This window comes from Spermophilus citellus (assembly GCF_964194105.1).
Source record: "Spermophilus citellus genome assembly, chromosome: 5".
In the NCBI taxonomy this organism is placed as follows: Eukaryota; Metazoa; Chordata; class Mammalia; order Rodentia; family Sciuridae; genus Spermophilus; species Spermophilus citellus.
The window spans coordinates 58,696,374-58,720,395 of NC_138186.1; the positions used below are offsets into that span (position 1 = coordinate 58,696,374).

The 24,022-nt window shown below is 42.5% G+C and overlaps 1 protein-coding gene across 5 annotated transcripts in view; it reads left to right on the forward strand.

The window, feature by feature from the left end:
* Positions 1 to 24,022, forward strand: part of BICRAL (BICRA like chromatin remodeling complex associated protein) — a 106,364-nt gene that overhangs the window by 8,647 nt on the left and 73,695 nt on the right. For 3 of the 5 annotated variants that reach the window (XM_081296009.1, XM_081296010.1, XM_081296011.1), the window contains exon 2: positions 19,053 to 19,316. The gene's annotated coding sequence lies outside the window, so the exon portion shown is untranslated. Of the gene's footprint in view, positions 1 to 18,656; positions 19,317 to 24,022 lie in introns of those variants that run through there. The other 2 variants (XM_081296014.1, XM_081296012.1) reach the window with 1 other exon arrangement.

Sequence of the window (24,022 nt, forward strand, 5' to 3'; positions counted from 1 at the left end):
CAGCTCCCTGGTTCTTTTGCAGATTTTTGTCGTTCCTGATCACTGCTTCTTGTTTCCTTCACAATCTTCCTCCACTCATCTCTGAAATATCCATGAGGCAGAATCCATTCTGGCACCACCTCTCTTGTTCCTCTCAGCTCCTCCTTTGGCAAGCTGACCTTGTCCTGGGGAGCCAAGTCCTGTCTGGGTTCTGAGTCAGACTGCCTCTTGAATCCAAGCTTTGAACGCTGCCCATCTAATCATGGTGCCACATCTGATCGTGCTCCTGATGCTACATCCATAATCTTTCAAACAGGGAATCAGAGTCAACCACAGAGACTCCCGCTGTCTAACTGGTCTGCAAGTACTGTTGGCTACAAGTACTGTTAATTCTTTCCCTCAGATGCCAACCCCTTCTCCTTCTTTGTCTCTCTTTTCCTTTCTTTCTGGTCTCATCTCCCACCCTTGCCTTTACTCCAGCCACACCGTCCTCTGTGCGCCACGTCTGCCCACATCCCTGTTTTCCTGCTGCACTTTTTAAATCGGTACCTACTTCATGTTAGACACTCTGCTAGATAATGCAGGTATGGTGACAGGACTCCCTCCGAGCTTGTAGGCTAAGTGAGTGCACAGGCAATTACCCAATTACTGTGTGTGGTATGCTATAGACTGTACAGGTAAAGGGAGAAAACAGAGCAATTTGTTTGTTTGTTTGTTTGTTTTGCAAATGCTTATGGAGCCACCCACCTTGTTCTAGACACTGCTCTGGGAGTTGGGAATACAGCAGTGAACAGGAGAGATCCCCACCAACAACCACAAAAAAGAAAGAAAGAAATTCCCAATTTAACCACCAGGAAGCTGGGGGAGCTCCAATGCTTCTTGGGGCAGAGACAGGGCAGGTGCAACAAACCCAGACCTGAGGGAGTCAGATCAGAGCAGTGTCTCAACCCTGGCTGCCCATCATCATCACATGGGGCTTTATAACACCCTGAAGCGGGTTCCCCCCACCTCCCCAGTACTTAAATCTGAAATCTGAATCTCTGGTAGTGATGGGCTGTGGGGCGCCTCCCCCCCCCCCCCCCCCCCCCCCCCGCCTCCGGCGCCTGGAATGGAATCCAGTGCCCTGCACAGGCCAGGCAAATGCTCTACCACTGAGCTGCTTCCCCAGCATATCAGTATTTTTAAAAGCTCCCCGGGTAGTTGTAAGCTGCCATGCTAGAGGAACTGAAGCATATCAAAGCTGAAAGTGGAGATCATAGATAAGGTTTGAGAGGTGATCAGAGGCCCGCCCACCAAGGGCCTAATAAATCCTGTAGGACATTTGGCTTAATCTTGAAGGCACTGGAACTCCTGAAGGATTTAAGCAGGATGATGACAGCATCACATTAGTGTGCCTTTTCCCCCCTTTAACACAGGATCAGCCCAGATGCTGTGTGCAGTGTGTTCACAGGGAGCAAAAGCAAACCGATGCCAGGTAGAGGCCGTTGCAGGAGCCAGGGAGAAATGACAGGAGCTGGCTACAGTGATGGAAGCCAGGAGAGAGAAGGGAGGGGAGATGTCTGAGATTTGGAAGGAGACTAGACAGGACTCAGTGCTTAATTGGGTGTAAGAGGTGAACAAGGCCCAGGCTGTGGTGCCTGCTAGGAGAAGCTGGTGGATCTGTTTTGAAGTGCTACCTGGTCCCTTATTCTTCTGCCTGTGATCCCATGCCTCATATCCACATAATAAGACTTATTATATACATCTCCTTTTCTAGTGAGCTTTTCTGGGTTCTGCCCTCTATTAGCTCAGGTATTATCAGTGGTAAAGTCAGAGTCTGTTTACAGATATTACTAATGCAATTGGGTTGCTCTAATCCAGGGATATTTTTTATTTTATTTTTATTTATTTGGGTTGTTTGTTTTGGTATAAGAAATTGATCCCAAGAATATTTGACCACTGAGCTATATCCTTAGCCCATTTTATTTTTATTTTATTTTTTTTAATATTTATTTTTTAGTTTTCGGTGGACACAAATCTTTTATTTTATTTGTATGTGGTGCTGAGGATCGAACCCAGGACCTCGCGCATGCCAGGTGAGCGCACTACCGCTTGAGCCATATCCCCAGCCCTTATTTTTATTTTGAAACAGGATCTTTCTAAGTTGCTGAGGCTGGCCTCAAACTTGCAATCCTCCTGCTTCAGCCCCCAAATCACTGGGATTTGTTTTAGTCTATTCTGTATCGCTCACACAGCACCTGGGATGCAGAGAGTATACCAGTGCTTGTTAAATAGATGTGTTAATGGATGAAGAGCTGGCCCAGAACCAAGATCTTTCCTCAGAGGGAGATAAGAAGTGGGTTGAGGGCTTATTCCCATTTCTAGGGTAAGGACAGGAAGAGTCAGAGCAGAGAAGGTGTTTGTTGAAGCCTAGTTAAAGACCTTTTAATGCTGTTACAGTGAAATACATTCAGCTATATAAATTTGTTTCAAATTCCTTTCATGTTAAAAAACATATAAATTTCTTAAAATGTTTCTGCACCTGTTCTTTCTCTCAAATCTCTCCTGATCAGTGAGGTATGGTGGTGGTAATAAATGGACAGACCTGAGCTTAAATTCTGATTAGTTGTGTGACACTGGGAAGCAGGATCTTTCTAAGTTGCTGAGGCTGGCTGTATGGCATTGGGCATGATACTTAACCTCACTGAGCTAGTTTCCTCCAGCTTTTAAGTGCGTACAAAGAAACATATTTTTCCCCCCAGGTTATTGTGATGTTGAATAAACTACCCTGTGGAAAAGTACCAGCTGTTGAGCCAGAACTATCCTAAGCCCTTGGTAATCACCAGGTTCCTCTGCCTTCAGTAACTTTGATCTTCATTCCTTTGCCCTTCCCATCCCTCAAGGTCAGTTGTAGAGCCAGAATTTGGTCTGGGCTCTATGACCTTCTCAGAAATGGCCTTTGAAGGATTGATTCTCCTATGACAGGTCCCCAGGCTTTCTGTAATTCTGGCAGAATTTATATGTAAAGAGTGCTGCAAAAGAAAAACCAGACAATCCTGAAATGTAGAGCTTGGTAAACCCTGAAATTCCTTAATACCAGGAAGAAAATTATTTAGTATATAATAGAAGGAAAAAATGAGAACATGCAGTGACTGTGTGTGTGTGTTTTGAATGCAGGGATGCTTTACTGCTGAGCCACACCCTCAGCCCTTTTTATTAAAAAATTTTTTTTAAAAAATAATTTTTAGTTATAGTTGGATGTAATACTTGATTTTGTTTATTTTTATGTGGTGCTGAGGATTGAACCCAGTACCCCATACCTGGGAGGCAAGCGCTCCACCACTGAGCCACAACCCTAGTCCTCAGTCCTTTTTATTTTTTATTTTGAGATAGATTATTTAAAAGAAACAGCCAAATTTTAATTACCAAACACATTAGTTTTTAATACAGATTATTTAAAAGAAACAGCCAAATTTTAATTACCAAACACATTAGTTTCTAATACAGATTAGGAGGAGGATTACTTTTTTGTTTCAGTTTCTTAATGTAAAAGGAGTAATGACCCACAAGGTTTTTAAATACTTTAAAAGCTTTTGTATAAATGCTCATTCACAGAGATTAAATGATTTTTAAAGTGTCCTGGCAGTTGAAAGTTAAATAAGAAGCAAAAATATAATTATTCCTCTTCAACTCTTCTGCCTAGAAGTTTTAAGTTTCTTTTCTTTAGGTAGGATTTCATTGTTTGACGTGAGCTGTCACTTTTCTTTGAAATACCATAAACTGGTGTTTCTAAATTTGCAGATACCAGCTCAGTGACATCATGAGATCCATTTAGTGATGCAATTTGCATTAAAAAAAAATCATCCAGGGCTGGGGTTATAGCTCAGTAGTAGACTGATTGCCTAGAACACATGAGGCAGTGGGTTTGATCCTCAGCATCACATTAAAAAAGTAACTAAATAAAAGTATTGTGTCCATCTACAACCAAAAAAAAAAAAAATCATCTGAGTATGGTGTGGCATATACCTGTTTTCACAGCAGCTCAGGAATCTGATGCAGGAGGACGCACGTTTGAGGCCAGCCTCAGCAACTTAGTAAGGCCTTAAGCAACGTAGTGAGACCCTGTCTCAAAAATAAAAAATAAAAAGGGATAGTGATGTAATTCAATGGTAAAGCACTCATGAATTCAATCCCCAATACAAATATATATATAATCTATAATCCCAGCTACTTCAGAGGCTGAGACAGGAGGATCATTTGAGCCCAGGAGTTTGGGAATAGCATGAGCAACATATTGAGATCCCATGTCAAAAACAAAAAAATCTTAAAAGCCATGTGAGTATGTGGGTGTATATGATGTGTGTATGTTATTTATATTATAAAGTATAAATGTATTTTATTTGTCTTTTTTTTTTCTTTTTTTGAAATGGAGTCTCATTAAGTCTGGCCTCAAATTCCTGGGCCCAAGTGATGTTCTGCCTCAGTCTCTGAGTGTAGCTAGGTCTGCCACACCTGATTCTGTATGTCTTTTTTAGGTTATAATTTAAAAAGTTTGGAGCTGGTTGTGTAGCTTAGTGGGACCACATCCTTATTGCATTTATTATGTGTAAGACCTTGGGTTTTTTTTAAAATGGTTGAAAAAGCAGTGTTGTGAATGTAATGCAATATGCCTTGCATATTATAGAGTGCAAAAGTGTTTGTCAAATGGATAAAAAGATACCTTTTATGTCCTTTTGGCTTGATAGCAATAAGGAAATACGGATGGTAAGCCAATTCCTGTAAAATATCTTGTTAAGTGGTAGCCTGTTTGTGTTGAAGAGATTCTTCCCTCTTTTGGTTTGAGAGAATAATGAATGTTTGCTTATAAAAAGTGAAAGATGCTGACTTGGAATGGGGGACAATGGGACATAAAGTTCAGGAATATGCAACAGACCTATGGTCTAAGCACTTGTGGCTCTAACAATTGTGTGCTCTCTCTGAGGGGATCCCAGTGTTCATGATGTATAGAAATTTGAAATTTGCTGAGGCACAAATTCAGGCATATCCTAGGAGGCCTGTGGAGAGGGAGATGGTTATTTAGCTAGTGAGCAAGCTGGGCCACCGGCCCTTCATCTGCATTGAATCATGGCATGCTATTTTTCCATTATTTATTTTTATTTATTTATTTATTTATTTATTTATTTATTTATTTATTTATTTATTGGAGTTGTAGATGGACAGCTTGCCTTTATTTTATTTGTTTATTTGGGGTTAAGGATCGAATCTATTACCTCACATGTGCTAGGCAAGTGCTCTGCCAGAGTCCCTGTTTTTCTATTTTTTGTGTTAGAAGCCTAGGTCCCTTAAAGTAATTCTCGTTCTGTCTAAAGAATAACTGAAATGAAAAGTGGAGCAAGTAAAACTTGTAATGGGAAGATAACCAAGGAAGGGAGTCTCTCAGCTGGTCTTCCTGAATCCTGCAGGTTGGCGGTGCCCGCAGCTCTCCTGCAGATAACTCTAGAGGTGGTCGAGCTCTGTGCCATATTCTTTGCTGCTTTTTTAGAACCTGTGGAGGAGGCGAGCATTGATTTGAGGCAGTATTGATTTTTTGTGTAGCCTCTGCTTAGTCTCTAGAAATTGTGTTTGTATAAAAAGAGGAGAAAACAAATATTGGGAAGGGTTGCTTTTTGTTGTTGTTAATTGCAACACTTTTGTGTGTGTGTGTGTGTGTGTGTGTGTGTATGTGTGTGTTGCTGGGGATTGAACCCAGGGCCTTGTGCATGTGAGGGAAGTGCTCTATCAACTGAGCTATATCCCCAGCAACATTTTTGATCAACTGCTTTAGGAATGACTTTGTACAATTCTCTGATATTTGATTGGTCACACTCTTTAGAATTCTCTGTGTGTGTGTGTGTGTGTGTGTGTGTGTGTGAGAGAGAGAGAGAGAGAGAGAGAGAGAGAGAGAGAGAGAGAGTGTCTAGCGATTGACCTCAGGGTCTCACATGCTAGGCAAGCATTCTACTACTGAGCCACATCCCCAGCCCTTTTTATATTTTTTTAGAGACAAAGTTTCGCTAAGTTACTTAGGGTCTTGGTAAATTGCTGAGGCTGGCTTTGAACTCACAATCCTCCTGCTCCCATCCTCTAAGTAGATGGGATTACAGGTATCTGCCATTGCACCATATGTCCTCTGCCTGAGATTTGCCCAGAGCTAGGACCTTTTCACAAGTTAGTGGGGTAGGAAGGGAGAAGAATTGCCAGGACAAGAATTGCCAGTGGACGGATTGGGTCCAAATTTTACTGCTATCCGCCCATGTAACTGTTGGCTGTTTTCAGAGAACTACTCACTTGTGAATTGAGCCACATGCCCATTTTCTAGAACTAGTTATGGGAAGTTTACCCCATCCCATTCTTCAGTATTTGTTTCCCTAAAGCTAGCATTATTGTAATTATAGAAAGAGGGAGAAAGAGAGAACCAGGTTGGTTTTCAGGATGTGAGAAATTATGCCTCCTTTTTTTATTTGGGGGTAAAAAAAAAGTTATGCTGAGAGAGTCTTGTGTTGCTGCATCATAGACAGCACCATGAACTTGATTCAGTGCCCTCTTGGCACCTCATACACCTAGAGACTCAGGTGGGTGTCTCACCTGAATATCCCTGGGTCCCAGGAGCACTTCTCTGGGCTATCCCTACTGCCTGTAACTAAGTCAGTGTCCATTTGTGAGTATCCTCAATCCATTGCCAGCCAGGTGCCTTGACATAGTACGACTTAGTAAACACTCGTTTAACATACTGATACAAGATGCTCAAGTTGGCTCTGGGGTAAGGGGATATAAAAATAAGCCAAATATGGTCCTTATCTCCTGGGGACAGATATGAAGACAACTAATTATTAGTCACAGTGACAGTGATGTGTATTATCAAGGAGAAAGTTCTATGGAAGTACAAGGGGCAGGAGAGAGAAGAAAATGAGCAGTGGGGAGAGGTGCTCAGAGGAAAGAAATGGCAGGCAATGAGAAGAACAGGACAGAGCCGGGCAGGCACTGGTTGCCTTTGAGAAGCTTGGAGGAGTATCACCTGGCAGTAGTGGAGTGTGGAGGAGGTGTGCTGGAGGGTGGAACTGGAGCCTGCCGTCATTTTGAGGCTCTGGGGACCCATCAGATTTGTGTTTTAGAACAAGGTGAAGAGGATGGATTAGAGTAGGGGCAGTACCATTAAGAGGCTGTTGTCATGGTTCATTGGATAAGTGACAGGGCTTGGCTGAGGGCAGTGGAAATGAAATGGAGGTTACTCTAGAATGATTTGTACTCTAAGGCCAATCTGTGAATTTATAATAGGCATGAATTTAACCAACCACTGAAATGATTAGGTCATCTGGCCAGAACACAACTTTTAAAATTGAAGTGCATTAATAATCAAAGGATTAGTCAGTGAAAATGGCATTAAGGTGAAAGAAGCTGGATGATCTGAAAGGACCTTTACTCACTCTATAGCAGTTTTGCATAGCACTAATAATAAAGCATGGTCTCTGGTGAGCTGTTAGTCTCCTCCAGAGAGATACTTGGCCTACAGGAGGACCTGCTTCCTTGGCCAGCACTGGAGAGAAGCTGGCTGGCATGTTTTGGTTGCAAGAAAGGAAACTCACCCAGATGAGCAGGTGAAATGAGGGACAATTACAGGGAAAGGGAATTTCACAACCCCAAAGTTAGAGAGGCAGTCAAGTCTCAGGGAGCCTAGAATATCATCATCACCCTCCTCCCCCTCCTCCTCCTCCTCCCCTCCCCCTCCCCTCCTCCTCCTCCTCCTTTCTATTTATTTATTTATTTGGTACTAAGGATTGAGCCCAGAGGTGCTTTATCACTGAGCTATACCCCCTGGCTCTTTTATTTATTTATTTATTTATTTTTATTTTGAGGCAGGATCTCACTAAGTTGCTGAGGCTGGCCCTGAAATTGTAGGGAATTACTGGCAGTTCAGGCTACATGAGTCACTATGCCTGACATGGGGCTTAGAATATCATCAGTTGCTTTCTCCTCTCTCCCTCCTTTCTCCACATCCAAAGGATCTGCTTTCCTCTCCCTCCCAGGATAGTTCTTCTGAGCCCATGCACTTGTCAGGGCCCCAGTATAGCTCCTCCAAAACAGTGGCTTTGAGCCCTAGTCTTCCCAGTCTTACAGTCTGCTCCCCACAGCTGCCCCAGTTTCTGTGTCCCAAGTACTAATGCCCAGAAGAGTGGATCTGATCGGTCCAGGTTGGGGCAGATGCCATGTCCTAATCTGGATAGACTGAAAATGTATCAGATTCTTTGAGAAAAAAAAAATGGTAGTAAATGGTGGGTACCTCCAGTGTACTTTAAACTCTTCTAGAATTCATGTTGACTCAGTGTATTGGCTAACTGTTGCTATATAACAAAGTGCTCCAACATGTAGCAGCTGAAAACAACAAGCATTTATCATCTCACAGTTTTGTGGGTGAATAATCCAGGAACAGCTTAGTTGAGTGTTTCTGTCTCAGGGTCTCTTGTGAGGTTACCATGGAGTTGTTCCCTGGGTCTGTGGCCATGTGAGACTGGGAGATGGTCACCATCTAAGCTCACCCATGTCATGGTCTGGTGGTCAGCAGGAAGCAGTTTTCTCACTGGCTATTGGCTAGAGACCTCAGGTCCTCCCCTTGTGGGTCTCTCCACAGACTGAGTATCCTCACTACATGGCAACCAGCTTCCCCAAAGCAGGTGAACCAGAGAGCACCCAGGATGGAAACTGAAGCCTTTTGTTATCTAATCTGAAAGAAAATACAACCACTTCTGTCCTGTTCTGTTGGTTGCATAGACCAACTTTGGTGCATTGTGGGAAAAGGGATGCACAATGGTGAGGAAACCAGGAGGTGAAGCTCAGTGGGGTCATCTGTACCCACATTCAGTCAACAAACATTTATTTAGTACCTACTGCAAGTTCCAGGTGTCAAGCGCAAGTTGTACAGCACAGTTTTTGCCCTTGAGGAGCTCCTCCCTCGCTGGTGTAGGGAAGCCTTATATAAGCACAGTACCCTGTGTCCTCAGCCCTCACCGCTGTCCAATCACCCATTGTTCACATTATGGCCATGTGTGTCCTCATGAAGTTTAGATATGTGGGTAGGACTATCTTTTTGGATCCTTTTTGCCTTGACTTATTTTGTTTGAAAAAATTTTTTAAATATTTAGTTGTAGATGAACACATAGTATCTTTATTTATTTTTATATGGTGTTGGGGCTTGAACCCAGTGCCTCACACATGGAAGGCAAGCACTTTACCACTGAGCTACAGCCTCAGCCCTGTTTGAAAATTTTTTAATCCACCACATAAGAAATATGTTTTTGCAGCTTAGTGGTAGAGCATTGCCTAGCATGCAACCGCTGTACCACTGAGCTATACAGCTACACCCCTCGGCCCAAGAGATGAATTTTCTATCCCACAAATCAGCACATGCACAAATAGACGCATTCACAACTGAAAGGTTACAACCATCTCTATCTGTGGTGTATTCTGATATTTTCTAATCTAGGCTATTTCTTTTCTTTCTTTCTTTTTTAATAAAAGTTGGTTAGTCTCTTGAACTTCACACCCTGTAGCATTGTTATCTGCCTGGTGGCAAGCTGCAGCCCCAGGATCATCCATTTCCTGCGACAATCTAGGAAACCTTTCACCTTCTCCTTGGCCTTAGTTACCCTGCCGTTTAGGACATCCAGCCTGCACTCTTAGGCTCCTCTTCCTGAAGCTCTCTCCCATATTTCTTAGAGAACTCTTACTCATCCCTAAAAACCCAGCTTCCTTCTCTCCTCAAACTCCTAGAGCATTTCACTAACTCTTAGTGACAGTCCAGTCCCTGCTCCTAGCCAGCTGTGCAATGTCTTTCCATTGAATCATTCACTCATTTAAGAACGTTTACAAGGACGTTGAGCAAATGAGCATCACACAAATGATGCTGCTGCAAATGAGCGGTGTGCAGAGTTAGGGGGTGTTACAGGCAGGTTTCCTGTTGGAGCCACGTGCTGCAGAAAAAGGATCCCCCCCCCCCCCCCGCCCCGCCTCTGGCCGTGCTCTAGCGCATCCATCCATCACAGGTACCCTTCTCTCCGGAACTTGCCGCCCGGGTTCATTGCCGCGGTTCTTTAGGCTGCTCTGGTTTCCTTTTGCTTTTCCTACTTTTTGCATCTGTGTGTGGTGATGGGGACAGCCTAGTGAGAAGTGGAGTTTTAGGCAAGAGGAATAGAGAGGCCTCTGTCTGCACCCACCCAGCAGGGACTTTCCTCTCTGAAGTGGTACGGAAGCAGGAGGGTTTTGAGGTTTTTTAATATTTGCTTCTAAGTATCTAAGTGAGAGATTTGTTTGCCCACATTTGCACTATCTTGGCAAACTAGCAACCCCACGAGATATTTCCTGGTTGGTTTTGTGTGTGTGTGTGTGTGTGGTTTTTATTTTTTAAAAGGAAAATAATTTACACCTTAGTGATATTGTGCTGAAATATAATGACTTTTCATCCTCTTTTTTTTTTTTTTTTTAATTGTTGTTAACTTCAGGGTTGAAACTAAGTAATTCCCAGGCCTAGCCTCTGGGGAGTTGCCAATAGATTATGCTGTGAACTGCAAGCAGATACAAGGGGGGAGGAGATTGGACCTGAGCAAAAGCAATTAAAATATTCCTTCCTCAATATTCTCATTTCTGCATTTGTCAACAGCTGTGCAACTGCCAAAGATGTGCTGACTTAATTGTGGCATGTGTAGATTTCCAGGAGGGAGGTGGAGGTGAAAACAGACCATAAAGGCATCATTACTGTAGAGTGTGATAAATGGGATAATGGAGGTGTGTCTGTATCAGATGTGAAGAGAAGGGAGTCATTCATTCATTTTAAGCAGTGTTTCAAGTGGGAGTCACCTCTATCAGCAGATCATGAAATCCTTTTACAAGGTGTCTAAAACATTTGTAAAACTGAGATGGCATGGAATGAAACTATCCAATTGTGTCCTCCAGAGTAAATTTGGACATTGTTTTTGAAGGCCTTTGTTTCAGTTACATATCTATTGCATTGCAACATGAAATATATTTTTTTGGGGGGGGGTGGAATCTCAGGCAAGGATGTTGGAAAACCACTGATGTGGGAGTGGAAGAAGGCTTCCCACAGGAGCAGCCTTGGACCTGGGACTTGGAGAGTGGAAGATTTGCCCTGAGGAAGAAGGGTATATCAGGTATAGGGAAAGGGAAGCCCAAAATGGGACATGTTTGTTCAAGACACAGGATACTAGGAGAGGTGTGGCCAGAGATACATCTGGGGCAGCAGGAAGGGCCAGTTAATGAACCAGTTGAAAGTACTCTTCAGGGCTGAGGGTGTAGCTCAGTGGTAGAGGGTATACTTAGCATTCATGAGATATTGGGTTCAATCCCCAGTACCAAAACAATAAAATTAAGTTTAAAAACAGGAAAGTATATATGGTTGAGCCTTACTTTTCCCAGAAAGTCTCATTTTCTGGTTATGGGTTTTGGGCTTGGGAATCTGTGTGTTATTTTATTTTGTAGTGCTGGGGATGAAAGCCAAGACCTCATCTATGCTAAGCATGAGTTTTACCACTGAGCTATACCCCAAGCCAAGGATTCTATATTTTTAAGAAGCTTCCCCAAGCAGTGAGGTGCTGATGGAGGTATGACTCAACTAACTTTGGGATTTACAAAAATGAATTTTGCAGTTGTTTGGTTTTTTTTTTTTTTTTTATGACCTGCGGGTTTTTTTTTTTTTCTTTTAAAGAGAGAGTGAGAGAGGAGAGAGAGAGAGAGAGAATTTTTAATATTTATTTTTTAGTTCTCAGGGGACACAACATCTTTGTTTGTATGTGGTGCTGAGGATCGAACCCGGGCCGCACGCATGCCAGGCGAGCGCGCTACCGCTTGAGCCACATCCCCAGCCCCTTTGCAGTTGTTTAAAGAGAAGATTGATGGATGGCCAGGCAAGGGAGAGGACTTGAGAGTGGTGGTGGGTAAATGGTGGCAAAGAGAGACTGGGTTTGAGGGAGATTTTAGAGGTTGGTTATGTGGTTTAAGGGAGAAGAAGGAATGAAGAGGAATCATAGACAATCCTAAAATATCCAGGGGGATAATCTAGGGGAAAGGTAGGTGCTACAAACAGTGGAGAGAAAGCAAATTCAGAAGAGATAATCCATTATGAGTTTCAGTGTATGGGACAGGAATAACTCATCAAGTTTTGACCAGGCCTATACTAGAACTATTACTCCAAAGCACCTATGTCCTTTGCTCTGTCGATCTCTGAACAACCTCGTGATTGTCTTAGACCTGACTCAAGTCAACTTAACTCACAAGAGACTGAATAAATATGCCCAACTGGTTGATTGGTATGATTCATACTGAGAGAAACGTATAAACATTTTGAGGTATGAGAGTATTTGTCTTTTTGCTCATGGCGTCAACTATACAATATTAGGGTACCTGGGGACTAGTAATTGGAAGATTTAGGAAAGAGAGAATTATATAGTCTGAGGGCTCTAAAAGTACCTAACAACAACAGTTATTAAATATCTTTTAACTATTCTGTGCTCAAATAAGAATGTGACTTTTTAGTGATTAAAATATTGTGGAATCTGGGCACAGTGGTGCATGCCTGTAATCCCAGAAGCTCTGGAGGCCAAAGCAGGAGAATAGCAAATTCAAAGCCAGACTCAGCAACTTAGTGAGGCCCTAAGCAACTGAGAACCAGTCACAAAATAAAAAAAAAGGGATATGCATGTGGCTCAGTGGTTGAACCCCTCTGGGTTCAATCTCTGCTTTAAAAAAAAAGCTACATGGTGTCTCCACTCCACTCCCTCAGTTTTTTCTTCAGTGTGGAGAATTTCCTGGTGTGTTCTTAGCCAACTATTTTCCTTGTCTTCAACTTATCTTTATAAGTCATCTATTGGGGGTGGTTCTTTCTAAAGCTGTTTTAGCTCTCAATAGTTTCATTTTCAGAAAAGACATGACATTTGTTGAGCAAGTCCCCTCACATAGCGATCCTATCTTCAAGGCTGGCCATCTCACCAGGTGGCCCCCCAAAGCCTGATTATGTGACCTCCATTCTGTTTTCCTCTACAATCTGTCACTCTCCTGGATGTGTCACCTGGGAGGAAGTTGTGTTTAGAAGAGTCCTGGTGGAGGACCAGGGTCCCTGGGAGGAGTAATGCTTCAGAGCCCCGCCTTCCAGCAGCAAGTGGTGCCCTCCTAACCAGAGGGCTGATGGCTGTCCTCCCCCTCATTTCTTTGTAGGGAAACAGGCGAGATGTGTAAGACAGGAAGGCCAGTGGGAGTGCTGAATGTCTTTTTTTTTTTTTTCCTCCCAACAGTTCTGCTGTGTTGTATTAACTCCTTATCCTTGTACTGGAAACTTGTAGGAGTTCAGATTTTTTTTTTTTTTTTAAATGTCTGTCAGAGAAAATAACCAGCTTAAAATATGTTATGACTAGAATAGCCTTAGTCTATACAAAGATGACTTAAAGCATTCATAGTCATATATCAAACAAAATAACGCAGGCAAGATATTGAAAACATTTGTAATCACTCCAATATCACTGCTTTGAAAACAGTTCCACATTCCTTTTAATAATGGCAACAACCACAACAGCAATGGGAACTATTATTGACTATTTACTACATGCCAGGCACAGGGTGGATGTAGGGCAGTGGCATTTGGTAGGGCACTTGCCTAGCATGTGTGAGCCCCTGTGTTTTTTTTTAATATCTTTATTTTGTTTATTTATTTTTATGTGCTGTTGAGGATTGAACCCAGTGCCTCACATGTGCAAGGCAAGCACTCTACCTCTGAGCCACAACCCCAGCCCTGAGCCCCTGGGTTTAATTCCCAGTACCATCAAAAATTTTTTTAATTAGAGCATCATAATTATACAAAGTAGTTGAATTCATCCCAACAAAATCATAATGCATGGTGGACAATATAATTTAGGGGGACTGACTTTACTCCCTTGATATGTGGGAGTAAATTCTTCTCCTCCTTCCTTCTTCATATACTCTGTAGCATGACTTTTTCCACTTGGGGCAAAGAATTGAATGCAGGATCTCATGTATACTATGCATGTGTTTTATCACTAGCTATACTCCAGCCATACCCCCCTTTTTTTTAAATCAGGGGTTCAATGGGTCACTTAACCACTGAACACATACCTAGTCCCTTTTTATGTCTTCTTTTTTTTAACTTTTTTTTTTAAGTTGTAGAGGGCACAATACCTTTATTTTCTCTATTTATGTAGTGCTGAGGATTGAACCCACTACCTCAAGCATGTGAGACAAGCGCTCTACCACTGAGTCACAACCCCAGCCCCTTTTGTTTTCTTTTGAGACAGGGTCTCTCTAAGCTGTTGAGGCTGGCCTTGAAATTGTGATCCTCCTGCCTCAGCCTTCAAATCACTAGGATGACAGGCCATGGTGCCTAAGCCCTAGCCCTTTGTTAAATTTTATTTTGAGACAAGATCTCCCTAAATTGCCCAGGCTAGCCTCAAACTTGAAATCCTCAATCCTCCTGCCCCAGCCTCTCTAATAGCTGGGGTTACAGATATGTGCCATTGAGTCAGCCCCAGCTCTCATTTCTTGTATTCTTATAGATATCATGAAGTGGGCTGTTTCTCCTTTAACCCAAAAATATTGATTGTGAGCTAATTATATACAAAGTATGCTGCTAGGCCCTTAGAGAATCTAAAGCTGGAGATGACTCATTGCCCTGGAGGAGCTTCCTAGCCAGGAAGGAAGTAAGGGAGATATATTAGACTCAATCATAGGAGGTGGCCATTTGTTATTCATATGGGGAGATTTCACAGGACTCAACCTGAAATGTATCTAAAATAAGGTAATACAATGTTAGCTGAATGTATGGGACTGTTATTTTGTTTCAGGTACCATGCTAAACATTGTACATACACTAGTTCTTGAATCCTTTCTCTGGGAGCTGGGCACTATAATTATCCCCATTTTGTAGATGAGGAAGTTGAGATTCCAAGAGGCAAAATGACTTGTTCAAAACCAGAAGCCTGTGAGAAAGAAAGGTAGAATTTGAACTTAAATTAGACTGATTACAGAGCAGTAAGCTTAAGCCCCAGAATCTAAGTGCCTCTAGATATAAAAGTAAAGGTATGTCCCTGGTGCATATTGAGAATTTTTCATTTTTTATCCCATAAACACTGTGTAGAACACTTACTAACTCATTGGTATATTTTTGTATTTCTGTGGTGGACACATCTGATCATTCATATCACTATTTAATCTCTACTATGCATTTTCTTCTAATGAGAATGGTCTAACAACCAATGGAACATTTGGAAAAAGGGGGGGAAGTAAACCACTTCAAATATGACCCTCAGGTTTAGGGGATCAATTCTAGGGTCTTGAGCATGCTAGGCAAGAGTTGTACCACTGAGCTATATTCCCAGCCTTTTTTTTTTTTTTTTGTACCAGAGATTGAACCCAAAGGCGCTTAGCTACTGAGCCACATCTCTAGTCCTTTAAAAATTTTTAAATTTTGAGACAGGGTCTTGCTAAACTGCTTAGGCCTTACTATGTTGCTAAGGTTGGCTTTGAACTGGGATCATCCTGCCTTAGCCTCCTGAGCCACTGGCATTACAGGCATGCACCACTGTGCCCAGCTCCCAGTCTCACTTTCATTTTTCATTGTATGTGGACATTGAGCCTGTTTATTCAGAGGCCCAAACACATGCTAGAACATTTCAGTTGTAATTACATTGTGTGTGTGTGTGTGTGTGTGTGTGTGTGTGTGTGTGTATGTGTATCCAGTTGACCTTCTTTCTAGGTCACAGACATGGGTGGGAGTCATAGGAATGACCACTTAGTAGTATATAATTAAATCATAGATAATACAATTGAAATAATCTGCATACAGGAAAGTTATTTTAAGAACTTTTCTCTTAAAAAGTTTTCTAATCTTATTCAATACCAAAATCCTGTGTATTTACAAGACTGTTGTAAATTTTACATAGAAAATCACCCCTCTTATTTAAAATATTAAATTTTGGGAGCCAGAGAAATGGCTCAGGTGCAGAGTGCTTTCCTAGTATGTGCAACACCCCAAGTTCCATCTGTAGAACAGATAAAATCAAATTAAAATTAAATGTTAAATTTTATAATCATATGGGGGAAATTAAGTTGTTTTTGTTTTGCCATATTATAAATGGATTATAATTTTTTTTTTTTAAAGAGAGAGTGAAAGAGGAGAGAGAGAATTTTTTAATATTTATTATTTTTTAGTTCTCGGCGGACACAACATCTTTGTTGGTATGTGGTGCTGAGGATCTAACCCGGGCCGCACGCATGCCAGGCGAGCGCGCTACCGCTTGAGCCACATCCCCAGCCCCAATGGATTATAATTTTGGTGATACCTGAGAAAGCTGAGATTCTCCACTGCTGTTTCACTATTTTTCAAACCATTCCTCCAGATTTAAAATTAGATTTGACAACTGGCATTCTCAAAGTAGGTCTTGACTAAAAACAAGGTTGTCCCCTCTGCCTGTGCCTCACCACTAGACTCTAAGGTTTACAGTGACGCAGCCAGATGGCTTGTTCCCAAGATACTTTTTACTGACAGAGGGCGAGTTTGGGAATTCATCAGACCAGGATCCTCACATCAGCCCTTATTAGACTGATGACCTTTGGCAAATTACTTGAAACCATTGGCAGCCTCATCTGAAAAATAACAGGATAACCAGACCTTATTCTACAATTTTGAGTGAAGGCTCCTGGTAACATATGGAAGTATTTAGTATAATGCTTTGTGACACTTAGTAGGCTCCTTGTAAAAGTCAATGCTCTTATTATTTTCTAAAAAGACTGCAGTGTGCCAGGACCCATTTTATGAGTATACAGATTCAGCTTTGTTAGGTCATCCTTTTTCCCCCTTTTAAGAAATAATTATACATATTTATGGGGTACAATATGATTTCAGTACATGTAACATTGTGTAATAATCAAATCAGGAAGACAGTAGAATAAATGTAACAATTTTCCTATGTTTGCATATGAAATTATCTAAGTGAACCCCACCATCATGCCCACCCACAAGAATGGGGTTCTGATTAGAATAAGATATATCCTATGCATGTATAATTTTATCAAAAGGGATTCTACTGTCATGTATTAACTAAGAAAACCAATAAAATAAAATTTTTAAAAAATCAGGGTCATCTTTAAAGTCAGATTTCTGGTTTCTGGGGGTTTTGGACAACCAAAGAGGATATTTTTCTGAAATCCATTAATATTTCACTGAAACTGTGGAATAACTTGCTTGGTGGGTCCTAATTGCAATGAATAATCCATGGACTCTTGAAATGTAATTCTTCCAAATGAGTATTATAATTAAATTCCAGCCAATCCAGAGGCACTTTTTAAAACATGCTTAAAATTTCCCCAAGCCACTGAGAAAACTGGTTGGTCCAATCATGGAGTGTAAAGGAATATGCTAATTTATGCAAAGACTACTGTTTTAGGAAGGCCTTGGCTGAATTTGAAGCAAACCATCTTCTGAGAAAAACACTTCAGTGATACTGTGGTACTAAGTCATTGAATTTTAAGGAGCTTTTAAATACAAAACATACATTGTGAATGATAAAGTGGCAGTTACTTGAACAAGATTATTTTTTTTTCAAAAGGATCTTCTGTGTTGAATATGACAACATTTTATGTCAGCCTTGACACATTTATTTTTGTGAAATATAGTCTAGCAACAGTATCCTTATACAAGCAGGCAAAGAGGTGCACTACCATTGCTTTTTGTTTGTTTGTTTTGGTGCTGGGGATGGAACCCACCACATACTGCATGTAAGCACATCTACCCTGAGCTATGCCCCTATCTGCACCATTAAGTTTTTTTAATACTAAGGGATTTAGAAACCAATTTTATTTTAAAAAATAAATCTAGGATAATTTTATTTGAACATTCTCTTTATTGACAGAACTCCTTCAGAACTCACAAACTAATTTAAAATAATTTTAGAACATTTTTGAGGTTTACATATGTACTTTTAAAAAAAATTGTTCTAATTATACATGAAAGCAGAATGCAGTTTGATTCATTATATTCAAATGGAGCACAACTTTTCATTTCTCTGGTTATACACAATGTAGAGTCGCACCATTTGTGCAATTGTACATGTACCTAGGGTAATAATGTCCATCTCATTTCACCATCTTTCCTACTCCCATTTCCCCTCCTCTCCCCTCCATACGTATTATTTGAAGCCTTAGTTACATTCTTGGACATCCTTTACCTATCTATCTTGGATTTTTTTTTTAAGACAACAAAACTATTTTGTGGGCATTTGTAGTTAATTTAGACTATAGGAACTCTACATATACTAACATAATTAACATTTACTTAAATGCTTTGGATACTAAATGGTTTAGAGAGAAGGTGCAACAATTTGAAATTTAAAACAGGTGGTAATTATACTTGGATCAAAGAGTGTTAAAAGGTTTTGTAGCTTCCTTTTTAAGAATGGGGGTTAAGACAAATTCCACAAATAGAAAAGTAAAAGCTATCTACATAAAGAGAAGACTTAAGAGTTGGAGTGTGATTTACTCAGCTCCTCACCTTCATCTTAGTCGCTAGTTTTGTTTTTTCTTTTTAATGTTGACATAAAAGTTTCACAGCATTTTGGAATGAAAAAAATATGTTGCAAAGGAAAGTTTAGTACATTTAAAAGTTAGTATGTTATTTGCCAAATAACTAAGTTAAAAGCTGTGTTGTAGTTTTTAAAAAGTATATGCAAATAAGCATTTTTTTTTGTCTTTAACTACCCCCTCAACCGAATCAACTAAAACTATAGTGTGTGTGTGTGTGTGTGTGTGTGTGTGTGTGTGTGTCTGCGCGCGCGCGCGCGCGCGCAAGGCGCCTGCGGAAAATTAGTACGCATCTTGTACATCTTTAGGAAAAAAAAAAAAAAAAGACCAAATAACCTGTTTCTTAAATAAACCCCAATACCTTCCAAAGTTATAATCTCAAAGGAAACAGGAATTGGCAGTCTTGGAGCTTGATTTAAAAAAATTTTTTTTAATTAAAAAATTGTAATCTCCACATTTTTTGCCAGGCGAGAACCGAAGTTTGGAGGTAGACGAGCAGGCGAGCGGTTTGCCCGGGCGCAGAGCATGAAGGCCGGGCGGGCGCGGGGAGCGGGCGCCCGCCGCCCGGCGCGGGGGTGAGCGAGAGAGAGAGAGCGGAGCGCGTGTGGCCGGCGCCGCTCGGCCGGGAGCTCCCGCGCCCGCGCCCCGCGCCCCGCGCCTGCCGCCGCCGCCGCCGCCCCTGGTGCGATGGCGCAGAAACCCCGTTGACAAGGCACTGCTTTTTCATGACGGTGAGTTTCCCTTTGAGTGTATTATAATTTTGTGATAAAAATTTCAAGGAGAAAAAAAAAAAACACACAACCTCCTTCCTCTGCCTCTTTCCTTCGGGGAGGGAAAAAGCGAGAGAGGGGGGGCTGGAGATCTATCTCCAGACAGAAAAGAAAGAGGAGCAAATTAAACACCGAGTTGCCAAAACCAGGATATTAGGTTTCAGCCCAGAGAGCTATTGGCTAAGGCTGTGTTTTTTTTTTGGGGGGGGGGTGGGTTTGTGGGTGGGTGATGGTGGTGGTGGGTGGATGTTTAATGGACACGGAGAAAAGGGGAATCGAGTGTTTATGCCTTTCCCAGCGCCGCCGGGGCCCCGGGAAGACCAAGTTCAGTGTCGCGGGCGGGGGCGCAGGCGGGCAGGGGGCGGCGGGGCCGGGCCGGGGGCGCCTCGGCGGGGTGGGGGCCTCGGCGCTTTTCTTTTTTTCTTTCCTTTTCCGCGGATGCAAATTTCTGGAGCGGGGAGAGGGAGAGGTCGGGAAGGGGGTGGCGTGGCGGTTGGTGGTGGGGAGGGGAGGGGAAGGAAGCCTTTTAATGACTCATTGATTGAGCCGGTTTAAAATTAGTTGTGTGCGCGAGTGTGAGTGTGTTTTCCGCCCCCCGGAGCCGCCGGGAGCCGGGAAGGAGGGAGCGGGGCTCGGAGAGGGGAGGACAGCGCGGCGGGGCCGCAAGCAGGGGGCAGGGAGGGCCTGGAGTGACGGCAGGCGAGCAAGAAAAATAAGCTTTTCCAATCTCCTCCCCTCGGTTTTCCCCCCCTGGTTTCTTTTCTCTCTCGGAAGCTCTTGGGTGTGAATCGCATTTTCTTTCTTCTCAGCAAAATGGACCCCGCGTCGGGGGAGGGGAGAGAAGAGGGTGGGGAGGGAGGCGGCGGCCGCGGCGGCTGGAACCGGGTTTATTTTTCATTCTGGCTTCCTCCTTCCCGCCGCTTCTGAGGGCGGCCGCGGCGCGGAGAGCAGGAGGGCCTCGGTCGGGCCGCGGCGTGGAGAGCTCAGGCCGGCCGACCACCCGGCCCCAGCCCGCGGCGCGCACCTGCCGGCGGGACTGCCCCTTCCCGGTCGCCTTGCTGCTTGGCCCCGAAGCACCGCCGTGGACCCTGAGCCGGGCCGGGCCGGGCCGAGCCCCCGCGCCGCGCGGAGGACCCGAGGCCGACCCGCGGCCCAGGCAGGCGCCTCCTGCGCGGCCCACGCTGTCCGGCCGGCTGAAAGAGACCAGAGGCAGTGGCGGCGATTTTTTGGCCGAGAGTGCGCGAACCCGACGCCGCTCGCGCCTCGGAGTGGCCCAGAATGCGGGATCTTGGGGGTGGGGGGTGGGGGGTTGGAAGGCGCTAAGATGGCGCTGAGCCTGGCCTGTCGCCAGGGCTGGTGGCGCAGTTGCTCGGCGGGCGCCATCTTCCCTCGCGGCGCGGGCGGCGCCCTCCGTGGTCGCCTCACCTGCCCGGGCGCCGCGATGTCCGGGGCCAGGCGGAGCGGAGCTGCGCGCGGGGCGCTGAGTTCTGTAGATGGGACCGGGGCCACGCAGCCCTCGCCGTCCCCACACCCCTAGACCCAAAATACCAGGCCGCCTGCTGGCTGTGGGAAGGGGCTGGGGCGGCGGCTTGCTGGATCCCACAAGTTTCTGAGGGGAAAAGTGACATGAGGGCGACTTCGCGGCTGATGGGTTTCCTCCCTAATCTCCGCTTCCCCCTGGTCAAATTGGAGGTGAGGAGTTCCTGCCTTCTCTCCTAAGGCCAGACACGGCGGCTTTGTTTTCTCTGGCCCGGCTGGAGGGCCGGGTATTAAAGCTTTTCCTTCGTCCTTTTCCAGTTATTCAGAGTAGGCAAAGCCGGTTACAAAATTAAAAACAAACAACAACAAAAGGACAGTTGAAGACAGTGCCTATCTGCTTTCCAGTAACATGCTGCTCATAGGTACCCTGTGTTTTCTTTTTTGGGTGATTGTAAAAATCCTGGAGATATATTTATTTGGTCAAAATACGGGAAGGTGATGGGTTTTATGATTTTAACATGGTTTGCTTCGGTATTACTTCAAGTGATAGTGAATTAAAAGTTTCTTAGAACTCCCATCTGAAAACGTTAACTCGCTTTAAACCACTTTACTTTTTTCCTTTCCCTTTAAAAGAAGACTGTACCTGAAAGCATCCAAAAATAAGTATCCTTGGGGTAGTAGCTCTATAGTAAAAGGGTTGTATTTGAAGGTCTTAAATTATTACTGAAAGCCTATAAAGCTCTTATCTCTGTAGGAGTCGCAGAGTGAATAGTTAAATTCTCATGGAGAAAAGTAACAGTGGCACCAGTAGATGTGTCCATGAACAAGTAGTGAATGTTAGATACCCTTTAACAAAACCCACCATATATTAAACAATCTACTCTATGACAGGAACTGTGTTTGGTGCTTTATATAATTCCTATTTATTACATCATCCCTGAAATATTGATCTTATTATCTGCTTATTAGGAAAGAAATTATACGGGGTAAAAATGGGAGTTCATAATCTGCTTGAATCAAATGTATGAAATATGATATGTCAAGAGCTTTGTAATGTTTTGAACAACTAATAAAAAAAAATTTAAAAAAAGAAAAAAAATTAGGAAAGAAATTAATGTTCATAGAAATGGCTTGATTGTTCAGGTTTTGCCATTTTAAGTGCTAAAATACACATTAAATTCCAAAAGCTTTTAATTTACACCCATGATTTCCCAGTCTGACAGAATCAACTGGGGAGATGTTTTTAAAATATAGATTTGTATCATTATTTGCTAGGACCAGTTGTGTCCTTTTAATAATGTGTTAGGCAATCTCAGTTTTAACCTCTGACTCCCAACTTCATTACAACCCTAACCCCCTCCAGGACTGAAATTCTGCCCAGGACCCTCTAATTTGAATAGGAGCCTATTATCCAAAGCTTTTCAAGTGATTTCAGCATAACAGATAGATATTTGGAATATACTGTATTGACTGTGTTCCTTTTTGAATTGGAACATGGGAATTAAGGTCTATATCATTTTGAGTTTTGCACAGTATACTTCACATTATTCTCGTTTTTATTTTTCTCCTGGCTGTTTGTCAAGTCTTGAAATTATTATCTTGTAGAATAAGGCTTAGGTATTCTGTGATTTTAAAGTCAGTACATTTTAAAAAGTAGATTGTCTCATTCTTTTGAGAAGTTATATAACGTATGGGTGTCTGAGTCTAGCCAAACTATCTAGTTTAGTCAAGACAACTGTGTAACTAAAATAGACTTGCATCCAAGATTTATACAGGAATTAGGAACAGAGTAGAAAAGACACTGAAATAAAGACCTAGAGATAAATCCTTATAAGAAAGGATTGTTTCCTGAATTTTGAATTGTAGACATATCTTTTGGGTTTTGGAAAGTAGGATGGGCAAATCATTCTAAACATGAAACCGAATAACAGTATGAATAAAAACAGTTCAGGAAGAAACACCTAGAACAGGTGCTGAACAGATGACCTGACTAAAATGAGAACCTGGTCAAGTAATGGGGTCTAACTCCAGAGCAAAGATCATGTATTTTCCTTCTTTTGTGCTAGCTCTTCTTTTTTATTCTCAAATTACAGTTATGTTTTATAATCATTAAGGAGAATGGATTTTAATTAGGGTAGTAGTATGTTTTGGTTTGGTTTGGGGTACTAGGGATTGAACCCAGTACCTCACATACATGCTAAGCAGCACAATACTGCTGAGTTACACTCCCAGCTCTTGTTTTTTCTTTTTTTCCCCTTCTCATTTGTTTAGACAGGGTGTTGCTATGTTACCTAGGCTGATCTTGAACTCTTAAGATTAAAGTGATCCCCTACATTTTGGGGGTGTGGTGGCAGGTCAGCCTGGGCAATTTAGGGAGGTCCTGGCTCAAAATAAAAATAAAAAGATTTAAAATGGTGGAGGGAAATGTGAGTGTAATTGTGGTATAGTGCCTACCTAGCATGTGCAAGATCTTGTATTTAATTCCCAATATGATAGAAATGGAAAACCAACCTAAATTTTTCATGTAGATGTCAGAATTACACCATCTTAGTAGGTAGTATGTCCACATTTCTCTTTCCTGTTTGGAATTTTTTGTAAGGCACAACGGTTGAATGCCTATGTGCAGTCTACATCAGTCTGATCACTGAGTGGGTGGAGTGCCAGTTTTTTTTTTTTTTTTTTTTTAATTTTCTGGCATTTCCTCCCTTGTTTTTCATGGCAAATGCCAAAGTAATTGCAACCTTTGATTAAAATCCAATAAAGCTTAAAATAAGGCAGTGTAGAGGGAAAAAGCTGTATTTAAAAGTAGGCTTTAGAGGAATTCAAGACAGGATATCTGCACTTGGGATTTACAGCATAATTGGGAAGAGAGAAAACACAACCGAGGTAATTACAGATTAAGAAAAACTTAAGAAGTGCCTGGTGGATCTAAAAGAGTGTATTAGAACAGACCATTTTGGCTAGTAAGGGTCAAGAAGAGTTTCTTAGAAGAGGTGACATTGGAGCTGAGACTTGAAACACAAGCTTGTGCTAACCATGTGAAAAACGGGCTGTATTTCAGGCTGAGGCCTGTGAAAAGTGTAAAGACCTGAAGACAGGGCGTTAGACTGAAGGGAAGGCTCCTGGGAACAAGGGGAGAATGGAATGAAATGGCCTTGGAAAGCTTCTGCAGGGTCTTTTGTATTAGG